The sequence below is a fragment of the Arachis stenosperma genome, chromosome 3 (genome assembly GCF_014773155.1).
Source record: "Arachis stenosperma cultivar V10309 chromosome 3, arast.V10309.gnm1.PFL2, whole genome shotgun sequence".
In the NCBI taxonomy this organism is placed as follows: Eukaryota; Viridiplantae; Streptophyta; class Magnoliopsida; order Fabales; family Fabaceae; genus Arachis; species Arachis stenosperma.
Window position 1 is genome coordinate 58,391,162 of NC_080379.1, and position 16,565 is coordinate 58,407,726.

Genomic DNA, 16,565 nt, shown 5'->3' on the forward strand with positions numbered 1-16,565 from the left:
AAAGTTGGCATAATAACTTAGGCTTAGTGGGTTAGAAATGCAGGAAAAAAGGTTAAAGAATTAGTGAAGGGAATTTTTAATAACATCACTACCACAAATTAAATAAAAGAGTAATGATATAGCATCTAAATTATTCTCCTAACATCTTTGTAAGTTTTAAATAAAATAATGTTTTCCGTTGTTCATTAAAAATAAAATTGATACAATTATGTATTGAAATATTTTAAATTAATTGAAAGCATCTTTAGGGAAAATTAAAAAGAAATTAAAAAGAAAAGATAGAAACAAGAAGACGGATGCATCAATTAAATAATGGGCAGTAACAAATTTTCTTAACACATTTATTCTTAAAGAAAAATTATTGAGAGTCATAACTCATCTTTTTAATTATTTTTTTAATTTCTAAATAATAAAATTTGAATTTTTTATGTTTTAAAAAATAGCATATATATTTAAATTTTTTACTCTTTTAAGTATTAAAAAGATAATTAAAAAGATGAATTAGGACTCTTAATTATTATTCTTAATGAATAATCTCTCTAACTAGCTAGTAAATATAAAAGGTCCAATACAGTGCTTTAAATATAATTTGTGTATGCACTTGTTGAATTTTTAATAATAATAATAATAATAATAAAAAGAAACACAAACGACATTTATTTCAAACCAGAGGTAATATAAGTGATATAGCATCACTCATTAATGATCTCAAAAGATTAATTATTTTTACCATTCTAAACAGTTACTTTATTAGTTAGTTATCAACTCATTTGTTTCAAGTTTAGAAAATATATTTTCAAGACTAATATTACCATAAACATTATATATGCTTTGGAATATTATATTTAAATGTTGTAAGAATCTAGTCTCTTTGTCACTAAAAAATACTTTGGAATTGTTATGATATTCCCAAAAAAAAAATTAAACATGTTTGGTTCATAACAAATATTTATAGGAATATATTTGTAATTGTTAAATGCCTTTAACAGATTTTATTCTTATTAATTATTATTAGTTAATTACTTTTTAATTAAAATTTGAATTTAGGACATGTTGACACTTTTATATAATAGTTTTTATTTCTATGTGTTGTGCATAATTTATTCTCATTTCTCAACTTTCATGGCAAAAATAAAATTTCATTAAATCATTGTAATTTAATTTCTGAAAATAACTAATAAATAAAATTAACTTTTCAAAACGGAAAATAACTACAAGAACTAACATATTATTTCCAAGTGATTACTCCTCCTCCGAGTTAATCTAAATGGTCCTAAAGCAAATACTACCTTTTTTATATTTTTTTTATTCTAAGAAAACAAACACTACCGAAAATTTTAAATATTAAATTTAAATTTTTAAATTTTGAATTTTGACTTAAAAAGATAAAATGTGATGTGTCATTTTTAAATATTTCTCTATTTTAGTTTATGCTTATGAAACTTCAATTTCAGGGTCCAAAAGCCTAACACTTTAGTTTAGAATTTTTTTTACCAAAAATTTGGGAGCAGTTGACTATGTTAGAAATTAAACTATACTTATTAATTATCAATAAAATTTTTAGAAATTGCTAAAATATTCATGAATAATAAGTGATCCGGCCGTTACAAATCCAACATCATAAATCGGCATTATCATTCATAACTCGACATTATTCACGTTATTATTCAGAAAATTGGCGTTATAATTCGGCATTACAATTATTGATCGGCAATAACGCCATTAATCAGCCATTTACGTTACAACTCGGCTCAACGGACTGCTTTCCAAATATGAAATGTCCAACCTAGTTATTGCTCTTCAATGCAGGCAATAAAGCAAGAGCATAACCGACTTGCACAGGCCACCCATAAAAGGTATGATTTTCTATCTTAAAAGACACATTGAATTCTTAATACTAATTTAAATTTCGGAGTGCCTTTGCAGGTACACTCCCTCCTATTTCTTTCTCAAAGCTCTATGCGATTGGACATCTTCTTGGAATAAAAGTTCAGATTATCACAAAGCTCGAAGGTCGACACCGAAAATAACAATTCGGCGTAGATTTTCAGAGACCGAACTCTCCCTCTAGATATCCATACAAGAATAATAAGATTATTTATTCAAGAAACTAATAGTATGAAGGACAGAAATTGTATAAGTTTTACAAATTAAATTTGGAAAAAATAAATTTAAGAATGAATATAAAAATCAAGAAGTTAGGAGATGTATGTATGGTTAAAATTATTGGCTTAAGTAGAAAGACTTCGAACATGATCAAATTGAATAGAATATCACAACTAAATCTAAGTAGACATATGAAATTAGAATTTTATATTTTTCACTACCGATTATAAAATATCTTAGCAATTAAGTATCTTAGATATTAAAATTAGTTATAATTATTTATCTATAAATGGAGACTCATGAATGATGTATAATTCAAGTGAAGTTTATAAATTAATATGAGTTTAATGTGAGAGTTTTATTTTTTTTTTCTATTAGAGAATTAATAGAGAGTAGGGATATATATTATTGTTGTATTGTTATTTCTCTTTCTAGTGAGTTATTATATTATTAGAGAGAAAATTATATTAATGTTATGTTGTATTATTGTTTATTGTATCTCATCTTCTATATGTGAATGACGGACAAAGTTGGTAGAAAGAAAAAAGAAGTTTTATTGAACTCAAAAATTATAATTTATTGCTTGAATTGAATAGGAATTAGAGAGAAAAAAAGATAGTCTTGTAGCCAAACAAAAAATTGAGAAATTCAAAAGGATTGAATGTACGTTATCTAAATCCAGACAAGGGAGTCATGGTTCCTAAATTTTTTATAAAAAAATTAGTAGTATTTTATTAAAAGATAAAAAATAATTTAATTGGCTTAAATATTTTATTATGACTTAAAGTATTCAATAAGTTTAATAAGTAACATTCTTTTTATCTTTAAGTTTAAATATAAAAAATTGTATATTTTTATTTATTTAATTTAATATTATTTTATATTTTACTGTTATTTAATTTAATTTTTTATATGATAAAAAATAATAGAATATTCAATAAGTATTAATATTATTGTATTTGTATAAATTGATAAAAAAATTCAATAAATATCATAAATTTTAATATTTGTTCTTCAAACTTCTTCTTTATATATTTTACAGGATATATATTCAAATTTTTATATAAAATAATAATGAAAAATCAAAGAATTGATGCATTTTTTAAGAGAAATACTAATATTTAAGAAGGAGAACATATAACTTTTACAATATCAATACATGTAGATAGTTCTTCTACTTTAATGAATAATGAAAAAAGTGAGATATAACCTTCAAAAGTTCAAAAAGTTACATCTGATGAGTTTGACCTTAATTTTTTAGAACGAAATCTTGGAAAACGGCTTTAAATTTGGCAATATCATCAATACCAGAGAAATAAGATTAGACAAATTTATTTTAAATGGGGTCAATATCAAAAACATCTTGATAATTATTCTCTATCTGACCCTCCAAAATTTTGTTTCAAGTTTTGCCACTACTTTTATGTATTGGATTAGATTAATGATCAAAGATAAAAAAAAATACTCTTAGAAATAATCTATACAGTAATGTTTAACTGTTTTTTACCAAGATGTGAATTCCAATTGAGATAAAATTAATAGTTAAATATTTATGTGCGCATATTCAAAATTTACTTACGAAAATATGTTATATGTATATAAAAAATTAATTATTAAATCAATTATTTATATAGAATATATATTAAAATATAAAATAAATCTTAAAAATAATTTGTATAATACACATAAAAAAATACAGTGGTTGGTATTGTACATTAAAATACAATTTTTGCTAATACTATTGAGTCCCACACTGTTCTGAACTATGCTGCTATTCTGTGATTCCATATTATTACTATTATTATTATTCTTCGAGGCTTGGGTATCTAATCTCTTATCATTTATTTTCCTTTAATCTGTTTCACAACAAGAATGCGTAGAAAACGGAACTACAATCAACCGACGATCAAAACTTATTTAGTGTTGTCCATTTATTTATTTATGTTTCTTTATTGAACTATCAAATTCAAATTTTATTAGTAAGAATTTAATTAATATAATCGGAGCTAATTTTAGTTTTACTAAAGGTTTAGAGATATTTCAGTAAAGATTTATTTATTCTAAAACTTTAATAGAAAGTTAAGGGACAAAAATATTTTTTTGTTTATTTATTTATTCTAAACAATTATATATATATATATATATATATATATATATATATATATATATATATATAGGGACAAAAATGCCTTTAACAGATTTTATTCTTATTAATTATTATTAGTTAATTACTTTTTAATTAAAATTTGAATTTAGGAAATGTTGACACTTTTATATAATAGTTTTCATTTCTATGTGTTGTGCATAATTTATTCTCATTTCTCAACTTTCATGGCAAAAATAAAATTTCATTAAATCATTGTAATTTAATTTCTGAAAATAACTAATAAATAAAATTAACTTTTCAAAACGGAAAGTAACTACAAGAACTAACATATTATTTCCAAGTGATTACTCCTCCGAGTTAATCTAAATGGTCCTAAAGCAAATACTACCTTTTTTATATTTTTTTTTATTCTAAGAAAACAAACACTACCGAAAATTTTAAATATTAAATTTAAATTTTTTAAATTTGAATTTTAACTTAAAAAGATAAAATGTGATGTGTCATTTTTAAATATTTTTTTATTTTTTTGTTTCATTTATAAAATAAATTATAAGAGATTATCTTTTATTCTCTAAAGTGAAATCTAAATTTAAGAGAATCAAATTCTAAATATTAGTATTTTGTTAACAGTCCATTTGTGTAATTTCCATTTTTGGAAGAGGTTCAAATTTTCGGTAATTTTGGTGAAAGAGATAGTCTCCAATAGAGACGAAACAAAGTGGGCGGTCATAGCGGACCTATATCTATTTTAGTTTGTGCTTATGAAACTTCAATTTCAGGGTCCAAAAGCCTAACACTTTAGTTTAGAATTTTTTTTACCAAAAATTTGGGAGCAATTGACTATGTTAGAAATTAAACTATACTTATTAATTATCAATAAAATTTTTAGAAATTGCTAAAATATTCATGAATAATAAGTGATCCGGTTGTTACAAATTCAACATCATAAATCGACATTATCATTCATAATTTGACATTATTCACGTTATTATTCAGAAAGTTGGTGTTATAATTCGGCCTTACAATTATTGATCGACAATAATGCCATTAATCGACTATTTATGTTACAACTCGGCTCAACGGACTGCTTTCTAAATGTGAAATGTCCAACCTAGTTATTGCTCTTCAATGCAGGCAATAAAGCAAGAGCATAACTGACTTGCACAGGCCACCCATAAAAGGTATGATTTTCCATCTTAAAAGACACATTGAATTCTCAATACTAACTTAAACTTCGGAGTGTCTTTGCAGGTACACTCCCCCTGTTTTTTTCTCAAAGCACTATGCGATTGGACATTCTCTTAGAATAAAAGTTCGGATTATCACAAAGCTTGAAGGTCGACACCGAAAATAACAATTCGGCGTAGATTTTCAGAGACTGAACTCTCCCTCCAAGTATCCATACAAGAACAATAAGATTATTTATTCAAGAAACTAATAGTATGAAGGACAGAAATTGTATAAGTTTTACAAATTAAATTTGGAAAAAATAAATTTAAGAATGAATATAAAAATCAAGAAGTTAGGAGATGTATGTATGGTTAAAATTATTGGCTTAAGTAGAAAGACTTTGAACATGATCAAATTGAATAGAATATCACAACTAAATCTAAGTAGACATGTGAAATTAGAATTTTATATTTTTCACTACCGATTATAAAATATCTTAGCAATTAAGTATCTTAGATATTAAAATTAGTTATAATTATTTATCTATAAATGGAGACTCATGAATGATGTATAATTCAAGTGAAGTTTATAAATTAATATGAGTTTAATGTGAGAGTTTTATTTTTTTCTATTAGAGAATTAATAGAGATTAGAGATATATATTATTGTTGTATTGTTATTTCTCTTTCTAGTGAGTTATTATATTATTAGAGAGAAAATTATATTAATGTTATGTTGTATTATTGTTTATTGTATCTCATCTTCTATATGTGAATGACGGACAAAGTGGGTAGAAAGAAAAAAAAAAGTTTTATTGAACTCAAAAATTATAATTTATTGCTTGAATTGAATAGGAATTAGAGAGAAAAAAAGATAGTCTTGTAGCCAAACAAAAAATTGAGAAATTCAAAAGGATTGAATGTACGTTATCTAAATCCAGACAAGGGGGCTATGTCACTAAACTTTTTATAAAAAAAAATTAGTAGTACTTTATCAAAAGGTAAAAAATAATTCAATTGCTTTAAATATTTTATTATAATTTAAAGCATTCAATAAGTTTAATAAATAACATTCTTTTTATTTTTAAGTTTAAATATAAAAAATTGTATATTTTTTATTTATTTAATTTAATATTATTTTATATTTTATTGTTATTTAATTTAATTTTTTATATGATAAAAAATAATAGAATATTCAATAAATATTAATATTATTGTATTTATATAAATTGATAAAAAAAATTTAATAAATATCATAAATTTTAATATTTGTCCTTCAAACTTCTTCTTTACATATTTTACAGGATATATATTCAAATTTTTATATAAAATAATAATGAAAAATCAAAGAATTGATGCAGTTTTTAAGAGGAAGGCTAATATTTAAGAAGGAGAATATATAATTTTTACAATATCAACACATGTAGATAGTTCTTCTACTTTAATGAATCACGAAAAAAGTAAGATACAACTTTCAAAAGTTCAAAAAGTTACATATGATGAGTTTGACTTTAATTTTTTGGAACGAAATCTTGGGAAACGACTTTAAATTTGACAATATTATCAAAATCAGAGAAATAAGATTAGACGAATTTATTTTAAATGGGGTCTATATCAAAACATCTTGACAACTATTCTCAAACTGATCCCCAAAATTTTGTTTTAAGTTCCGTCACTACTGTATTGGATTAGATTAATGGTCAAAGATAAAAAAAAATACTCTTAGAAATAATCTATACAGTAATGTTTAACTCTTTTTTATCAAGATGTGACTTCCAATTGAGATAAAAATTAGTAGTTAAATATTTACGTGTGCATATTCAAAATGTATTTACGAAAATATGCTATATGTATATAAAAAATTAATTATCAAATCATTAATATATATCTTAAAAATAATTTGTATAATACAGATAAAAAATACAGTGGTTGGTATTGTACATTAAAATACAATTTTTGCTAATACTATTGAGTCCCACATGTTCTGAACTATGCTGCTATTCTGTGATTCCATATTATTATTATTATTATTATTATTATTATTATTATTATTATTATTATTCGAGACTTGCTATCTAATCTCTTACCATTTATATTCCTTTAATCTGTTTCACAACAAGAATGCGTAAAAAACGGAACTACAATCAACCGACGATCAAAAGTTATTTAGTGTTGTCCATTTATTTATTTATGTTTCTTTATTGAACTATCAAATTCAAATTTTATTAGTAAGAATTCAATTAATGTAATCGGAGCTAATTTTAGTTTTATTAAAGGTTTAGAGATATTTCAGTGAAGATTTATTTATTCTAAAACTTTAATAGAAAGTTAAGGGACAAAAATATGTTTTTGTTTATTTATTTATTCTAAATAATTATATATATATATATATATATATATATATATATATATATATAAGGTTTAATTTTGATACACTAAGCGTAAACTATTTTATATAGTCATTTAATTATATTCGTTTTTTAAATAATCATGTATGCACTCAATGTAAAAAATAATTATTTTTACCTATATGACGTCATGTAATTAAATACACGTGTTAAATGGTTTTATTTGTTCATTTATACATACACAATTAATTTAAATTATTATTTGTTTTACGGAAATTTCTACTACAAAATCTCTCAAATGCTCAGACAATTTCGACCAAAAAAATTTTACCCCATAGTTCATCTATATTTCATAATTTAAGATTAAAAAATGGATATTATCCTTTCTTAATTGATATATCACTTATTTATTATATGTTATTTGTATTTCAAATTATCTTTACAATATTCTAGAATAAGGATGGTAAGTGATTTGAAAAGAAAAAAACAAAAATCACTTTGAGAGTGACAATGTTTGTGTTTGGTTTGTCATTTCATTGTGTAAATCCAGAATTAACTTCTTTGAACATCAATCCAATTTCGATCAAAATTAATTTTTCAAAAGCACATTAATACTAATATTCATTTGAAAATACTAATCCAAATACACACAATAGTATTTAATTTTTACACTGAATTTGCCTGGCATATTGATAAAGTTGAAATTGGAGGCCAACTTGAATTTTGTTTCGAAGCTAGAAAAGACATTGGGTATCAATAACAAGAACACATACGTTGCATGTATGATTTGGTCACATGAACATGTTCAATTATTGTCCCCAACAAAACACCACAGAACCATGTGCTATATGGACAAACAATTAATTAGGTGGATCTAATGATTTAACTACAATGTCAGAAATCTAGAACTGGAAAGGGATCTTATATGGATTAAAATCCCTTGAACCACGACTTCAATAATAGGGTTGCTTAGATTTACAAATTGATGCTTCTAGCTTGGTCCTTTCTTTCGCAGAGTTGAAGGACTGCATCAGTTTAGGTTACTTGCACGGTTGTCCAAGAAAACAACCAACAGGGCAATGGCAGGGAGGAGACATTTAATTTTTTTGTGCATTAATAAATGTTCAATCATCAAAAAATAGGAGATCTCTTTTTGTTCCTGTAAATCTTCTTTCCTGATTTGGGTTCTAGAAAATAAAATTTGAAAGGACCAAAAATAAAAAAGTTTATATGATTAGTAAAACTTATACCCTTTATTTTTTTTTTTTAAGTTGAGAAAGATGTCAATAAAGCTTCAGTTATTTTTTTTTAAAAAACTAGGTTCGATTGTTAGATTTTACGTGGATAAATTATATGTAAATATTTCATGAAATGTATAATGAACCTAATTGACATGTCTTATAAAGAAGGATTTTTGGTTATATCTTATAACGAACTATTTGGGCATTCGCGAAGTTTCGAATATGGGTGTAGTATATTAGGCTTCGGTTTGGTAAAAATTTTACCTTTTTTCTTTAAAATAGGTTATAAAAAATTAAATTTAATTGATTTAGTGGTTAGTTTATTAGTTCACTTATAAAAAAAAAATTTTAAAGTTACAGTATTTATATTTAGTAAATTAAATTAAATATAATTTCAATAAGTATAAAGAACAATAAGTATATTTGGTAAAATAATATTTAAAATTTAAAAATAGTATAATAAATATTAATATAAAAATTAAATTTATCTCTTAAAACTTAAATGCATACTTATCTCTTAAAAAAGCTACAAAAACAAGTCTACGGTCTTTTTTATTTACTAAAAACAAAATGAATAACTTATACATTTTAAAAATATAAATACCTCTTTAGAAAATTTTATTAACCAACTCATTTTTTGTTATCATGACCAAACCAAACCTAAGATAACAATTCTGTTTTTTCTTTTGTTGACGCTGTACACACAATTCATTTTGTTTTTTGAACAAGATACAATTCATGTTTTGTTGATTGTTACACAATTCATGTTTTTCGGTCCTGAACCTTGATGTAACATTTTCTTGTAGTGCTTCTGTTGAGCCCAACATATTGTCCAAAGGAGAGAAATAAAAGGGTATCCTCTCCAAAAAAAGAGTCATAATAACCTTCAGCCCCAAAAAGGGTATAATAAGTTAATAACTGCTCTCAGTGCTCTGTCCAAAACTAAAAATCTACAAGTTCTGGCAAAAAAATAAAGGGTACAACTCCAAATCTTGAAATACAAGCTTGTCCCCAGACCAAAAACAAGAAAGCTTGTCCAAAAACGAAAAAACACAGGCAACTTATATTTTCTCCCTTGAAATTTACCATAATTCAACTCGGCTTCTCTTTATTTCTAAAAGTATACATTGACCATATTAAAATTTAAGAAATATTATACGCGGTATATTCAATTTTAATACATTATAAAAGTAAAATAATTGTATATATGTATTTAATTATATAATGATACATCACAAAAAATAATTATTTTTTATATTAATTATATAATCATCTAAAAAAAATAGATATAATTAAATAATTATATAAAATATTTTATACTGTTAATGCGCCAAAATTAAATTATTGTAAAAATAGCACCAAGTCACCCCTCTCCCCTAAAATAGATCTTGGACAAGTCATACATTTAATTTTTCTATATTTGAACAAAGCAAACTACCTTTTAAGTTTTGTTTTTCTTTTCTACTTTTTTTTCCCATTAAAATTATGTGAGCTTTTTGTTGATATATACTATAATATATCAAAATTATGTGTGAATTCTATTTAAAATTTCGTTGCTTAATTTCAAAGTAGATTAAATTTTGTTTTTTGGTAAAAAAAATTAAAGATAAATTATATTTTTTTTCTAATGTTTTTAAAATTTTTTAAAATTATTCCTAAATTTAATTTGATTCAATTTTATTCCTAACATTTAAATAAATTTTAATTTTATCTGTTAATCTTTTTAACCATCAACGATTAATCAATTTTTTTTTCAATTTTGTCCTTATTCCTATTCTTATTCACAATCTTAATTTACTGTTATTTCACTATTGTCTCCTCCTTTTCTTCCTCATTCCATGCTATTTCTTTCTAATCACTAAAGTATTATATTACAGTATATTGTGTTTGAATGAACTTCATCAAAATCTGATATGATACAAATATGTGATTTGGTTTAATGTTATACAAAATGCTAAAGGGTAATAACTAATAACACAGGCCAAAAGCATTACTCAAGGGTAACAATATATATATATATATATATATATATATATATATATATATATATATATATATATATATATATATATATATTTTTTTTTTTATGATATGTGTGAAAAACACAAAGATTTAGTTTTTTTTTTGAGAATTTTTTTAATATTGGACTAAAAATAGTGTTAGCCACCAAAATGGCTCAACAAGTAAGATTAACGGCGCTATGAAAGTCATCAGTATTAGCGGCAAAAACGTCGACGCCGTTAAGTAAAAAACGGTGTTGACGTTTGTTCAAAACGTCACCAGTGTTTTGTCCTATATGGTTGACACATGGCAACTTCCTCTTTCTTCCACACGTTAACCTTAAAGCCAACCCTCCTCTTCCTTGTTCATTCTTTTTTCTCCGGTTTCTATTTCCATCTCTATTGTTCCATCCATTTTGAAAAATAAATTTAAAAGTTGAAAGTTGATTTTTTCTCCTTCAGCAATAAAAAAAACGGCAGCCTCACATGTAGAAAAAAGTATATATTTTATATGTTTTATTAGTAGTTAGTTAGGATTAATCCTAATTTTTTGAATTAAAAGTTCTAAAAACTAAAAGTATATAATTTTTTTAAATTATCTTTTGTTTAGTAGATAAATAAATTACTTGTTAGTTGATTAGGAGTAGTTAGAGAATATATTTTCTTTGTTATAGTTATAATAGTAGTATTGGTTGTTATTGTTAGTAAATTGTTGTTAGTGTATAATATTAATTGGATGTTAGTATATTGTTTTTAATTTTAGTTTTAGATTAATTAATTTTTTTTAGAAAACTGAAATTTCTTTAATCTTAGTTTCATTTTATATAATTTTACTTTTGAAAAACGGTCCGTTTTAGTAATTTTTGTTTTGTTTTAACTTTTTTTTGAAAAACAGACCTTTTTAGTAATTTTAGCTATATTTTAAATAATTTTTTAAAAAACATAATTATTTAGTAATTTTATTTTATTTTAAATAATTGATTTAAAAAAATTTATTTATTTAATACTTGTTAGTGTATAATTTTTTAGTAATTTAGGTTTTCGGGTTAAAATTTGACTAAAATATATTAGCTTTGATTATTATTTAATGACTATAGATTTTTTTAGAATTTTTTTATACAGAATTTTAGATGTTTCGGTTTTAATTAGTTTATATTTCTAGTTAATTTATATGGTAGTGAATTTAGTTTTTAATAATAAAATTAAATTATTTTTAATTATTAATATATGCTGTTAGGTTTTCTTATTTTAATTATTTATTGAAAAATAGAATTATTTTATTAAATTTTAGCTATGTTTACTAATTTTAGGCTCTTTGCAATATTTATTGGAAATAAGAAAACAAATTTAAATTGGATAATTATCAATACTTGGGAGTTAGGATATGTTTTTAATAAATAGATTTAGAGTTATTATTATTAATGTTTTTAGTAAAAAACAAAAAAAAATATAAGTAACGGTTTGTATATTTTTTTTACTGTAAAATTAAAAATAAAGATGAAAAAACGTGACATCACACGTGCTGACGAACATATGTCAAAATATCTTTAACATTCTATATATGTAAGTAACTTTTGTGTTTACTGTTGTGCTTAATAATTAGTAATTCAGTTAGTAATTATAAATTATTTGAATTTTTAGTAATTTAGTAATTATTAACTATATTTGTTACTAAATCGAGTATTAATTTAGCAATAGTAATTATTGACTAGTTTGGTTATTAATGGCTAGTTATTACTTTTGTCTTCAAAGTTCAAGAAATTTGCATACGAGACACTTATACCAAGTAGACATATATGATGTTTGGGTGGAGGAACAACTAAGAGAGAGCGGGTTCTATCATATATCTCAGATTGGGAGGATCTTGTCTCACAATCAGACTATAGACGCACCGGTTGAAAGGTGACATCCTAAGACGCACACGTTTCATCTTCCACATGGCAAGTGCACGACTATCTTGGAGGATGTCGCCATGATTTTCGGTCACCGAACTCATGGCTTGCCAGTGACTGGATCAATTGACCATAGCACAAGTGGATTGGAGAACAAGTGCATGACCCAATTTGGTAGTGTTCCTAACCCGAATGATCATAGAGGAAGTGAAATCAAGCTGGCATGGTTCCGCACCCTAAAGTGGCCCTAACATTTGACTGACCGAGTAAGTAGGGAAATTTATGTGAAATTTCACATAATGTGTCTATTTGGAACGATGTTATTTAGTGATAAGTCTAGATTCACTACGCACTGGAAGTATTTGCCATTGTTGCGTGATTTTTCTCAGATCCAGAAGTTTAGTTGGGGTTCAGCTTGCCTTACACACATGTATCAATCCTTATGTCGGGTATCAAGGTATGATTATAAAGATATGGATGGTCCTTTGGCGTTGCTCCTTGTGTAGGCCTGGATACGGATGCCGTCAATAGGACTGCTGCCGATAGATACTATCTTTTCACTCGCTCGCAGGTAAAATTTAGCTAAGATGTGGATTTAGGAATTTTTGATGTAGTAACTGATATTACCAATAAGTTATGATTTAATTTGATGATATTGTGGTTGATGGTTTAAATGAGTTCTGAATTGAAGAACCCTTAAGGATGGTTAAGTCCACTTTTAGGGGAGGTTATATCCAAATTTTTATAAAAATACAGGTTGTTACAATATGTCAGGTGAAATGATTATCAACTTAATATCGAGGAATATAAAAAGTGGACAACCGCTGATATCAAGAGAAGGTTGGACAATCTTTCTCTAGATAGGATACGTGTTTTGTCATTTAGACTTTTTCTTATATTAAATTAAATTAAAAAATCACGCATTTATACCTTTCAGATTTGATATGTTTTTATAGTTTGTGTGGGACTCACATAGTCCCAACCGGATTATGCCACATCTTATTCCATATAACATCAACAGTGGTGCAGATTTATGGAGTGTAACTGTGCCTTTAATATGCTTAAAGGCTGTGGAGTGGATCTGACTGATAGGGGCAGAAGACAGTTTAGCTTTCATCAAGACCCTCCTGTCGAACCTATGAATCTCGAAGCGTCCCATAACATCGTCCTGACGGGTCCAAAGAACAAGAATTGGGGCGTAGAGAACGAAAAATGGATCTCTCAATGGTTAAAGAGTCCTGCATGCATATTGACTGGTATACAAGTCGACCACTATTAACCATCTGGCCAATACATGGACTGGTATATTGGTAAATTCAGTGATCACCTGTGACTTTCTAAACATACCAATCAAGAGCAACAACCACAACAAGAGCAACCACATCAACAAGAACAACTACCTCAGCAACAACACCCACCTCAGCAAGAACAACCATCTTAGCAAGAATAACCATCACAACCACAACCACATGTATACCCACCGTATCTATACCTACCATATTCACAATCATATTCATACCCACCATACCCACCATACTCATGAATATGCACAACCTTCGAGCCAGCCTATCATACAACCATACAGTCATCCTTCTACCATGCATGAGAAATATATATCGACATAGACACCGCATTATTCATTGTCATAATTACTAGAAATATCGGCACATTATTGATTAGGTTCAAGGTCCTGAATCATCTCAGTGAGTGAGTAATTTATTCTCTAGCCAGAACCTTGTACAGGCGCCGGTGCCTCAAGTTGTTTCTAGTCGACTATCATTGGATGCGAAGCGTCTACCGCAGTTTTATTCTGAGAACTCTATGCCGAAAACTTCTGTTGATTCTGGTAGGAGTGTCCATGGGGAGATTGGATGTCACGAAACTCCAACACGAGCCGAGTTGAGAACTACTCATTCAGAGCTGAGCTACTAACACTAGCTCTCCCACAATGCGGGCATCGACTTCGACTGTGACCCTCACCACCACAAAGTCTAAGACTACGTAGCGCACATCTCATTTGTTATGAAATTAAGATAGATAGATAGAAATAGAACTAAAAAATTATAAGAGAGAGTAAAAAATCTTGTTATTAATTCTCAATATATATCACTCAATATAATATAATACATTCGGACTAATATTGTATACATAATATTCTTTTTAAAAGAGTTAAATGACTATTTTAGATAAATAATTATGTGTTGTATTCTCTGTTATGTGATATTCTTAGTGTGTTAGAATTTTTTTTTAGAATTTAGTTATAAATAAAAATTTTAAATTAAATAATAATAAAATATTATTTATCTAATTCCTTTACTAATTAGTAAAAATAGATTATAAAAATTCATATCCCACTAATTAATAATATTCTATACTCTATTATATATGATAGTATTTTATGTTCTATTATGTATCATAATATTCTATGTTATAATTTTCACAATAATAATTATTTTATACCACCGTTAGCTATTCTTAATTAAATCAATGTCAATATAATGTAATAATGCTGACAATTGGAAGATTTTAATAGCTATTAACATGCATAAAGCAGAATAGATTTATTTTTAACAGTAGCCCATATTTATACACATTTCAAACTAGTTTGGTTTTAGTTTGTTCTATTTCAGTATTTCTAAGATTGTAGAATTTTATTATTTGTTTTTACAAAATCTTGTCACAGAAAAATAAAGATAAATATACAAAATAAAAATATAAGCTCTTTAGCTTACTTATGATAAGAAGTTTTCTACCCATCAGATATTACTTGTTAGTGTGACAGGTGCAAGTGAAATGCTAGTACAAATTGGCTGAATCACAAAAAATTGTCTATTTTTATACTTAAGGATTGCACTTATTTATAAAAACAGGATTTTAAAATATGAATACAAAAATATAAAATTATATTTAACAAGTGAAATATAAATAAAAATATTATATTTTAAAATATTAAATTAATATATTTTATATTTTTTAATAAAAAATATATAAAAATATTAAATAAAGACACAATTTATTTTTTTATTTTTTATTTTATTATTACTATTACATTTTTATAGTTTTATTTTTTATTATTTTATTTTTTATTCTAAATTTTGTATGAAGAAAAAAAAATAAAGATCAATTAAACTTTTTATTATTTGTTCTATCTTATATTCAGTTCACTACTAAACAAAATTTAAAAATATTAATTTTCATATATATATTTTTTGTATCCTGTTTTTAGTATCTTATCTTATTTTGTTCTATTTTCAAAATCAAATGCATCCAAGAAGACATGAACAATGAACATCAAAATAAAACCACTGTAAAAAAAAAAAAATACTGAGTCGGAACAAAATCAAAAAATATGCAATTAAAAGTACTTAAGCTCTTGATTGTCTTGCAAAGTTTTAAAATTACGAATGATTTAATGTATAGAGAAAATATGATCCAAGGAAAAGACTCTAAAAATTATTTTTTATATTGGTTTAGTTTTGGTGATGTACAAGTGAGTGGGCTGCACTGGGGTTAAACATATGTTTGGTACTCTAAAATTTCTCGCAGTGGACGAGGATTCGACGCTATCAACACGCTGAGGGCAAGAAGCTGGGGAGAGACACACGTCTTGGGGCTAGCTAGGAGCTTTGCTTTCCTTACAAAGGACTTCTTTTTACCTGCGAGAAGCATGGGAGGGTGACATGCGTGCATCATGCATGCTAC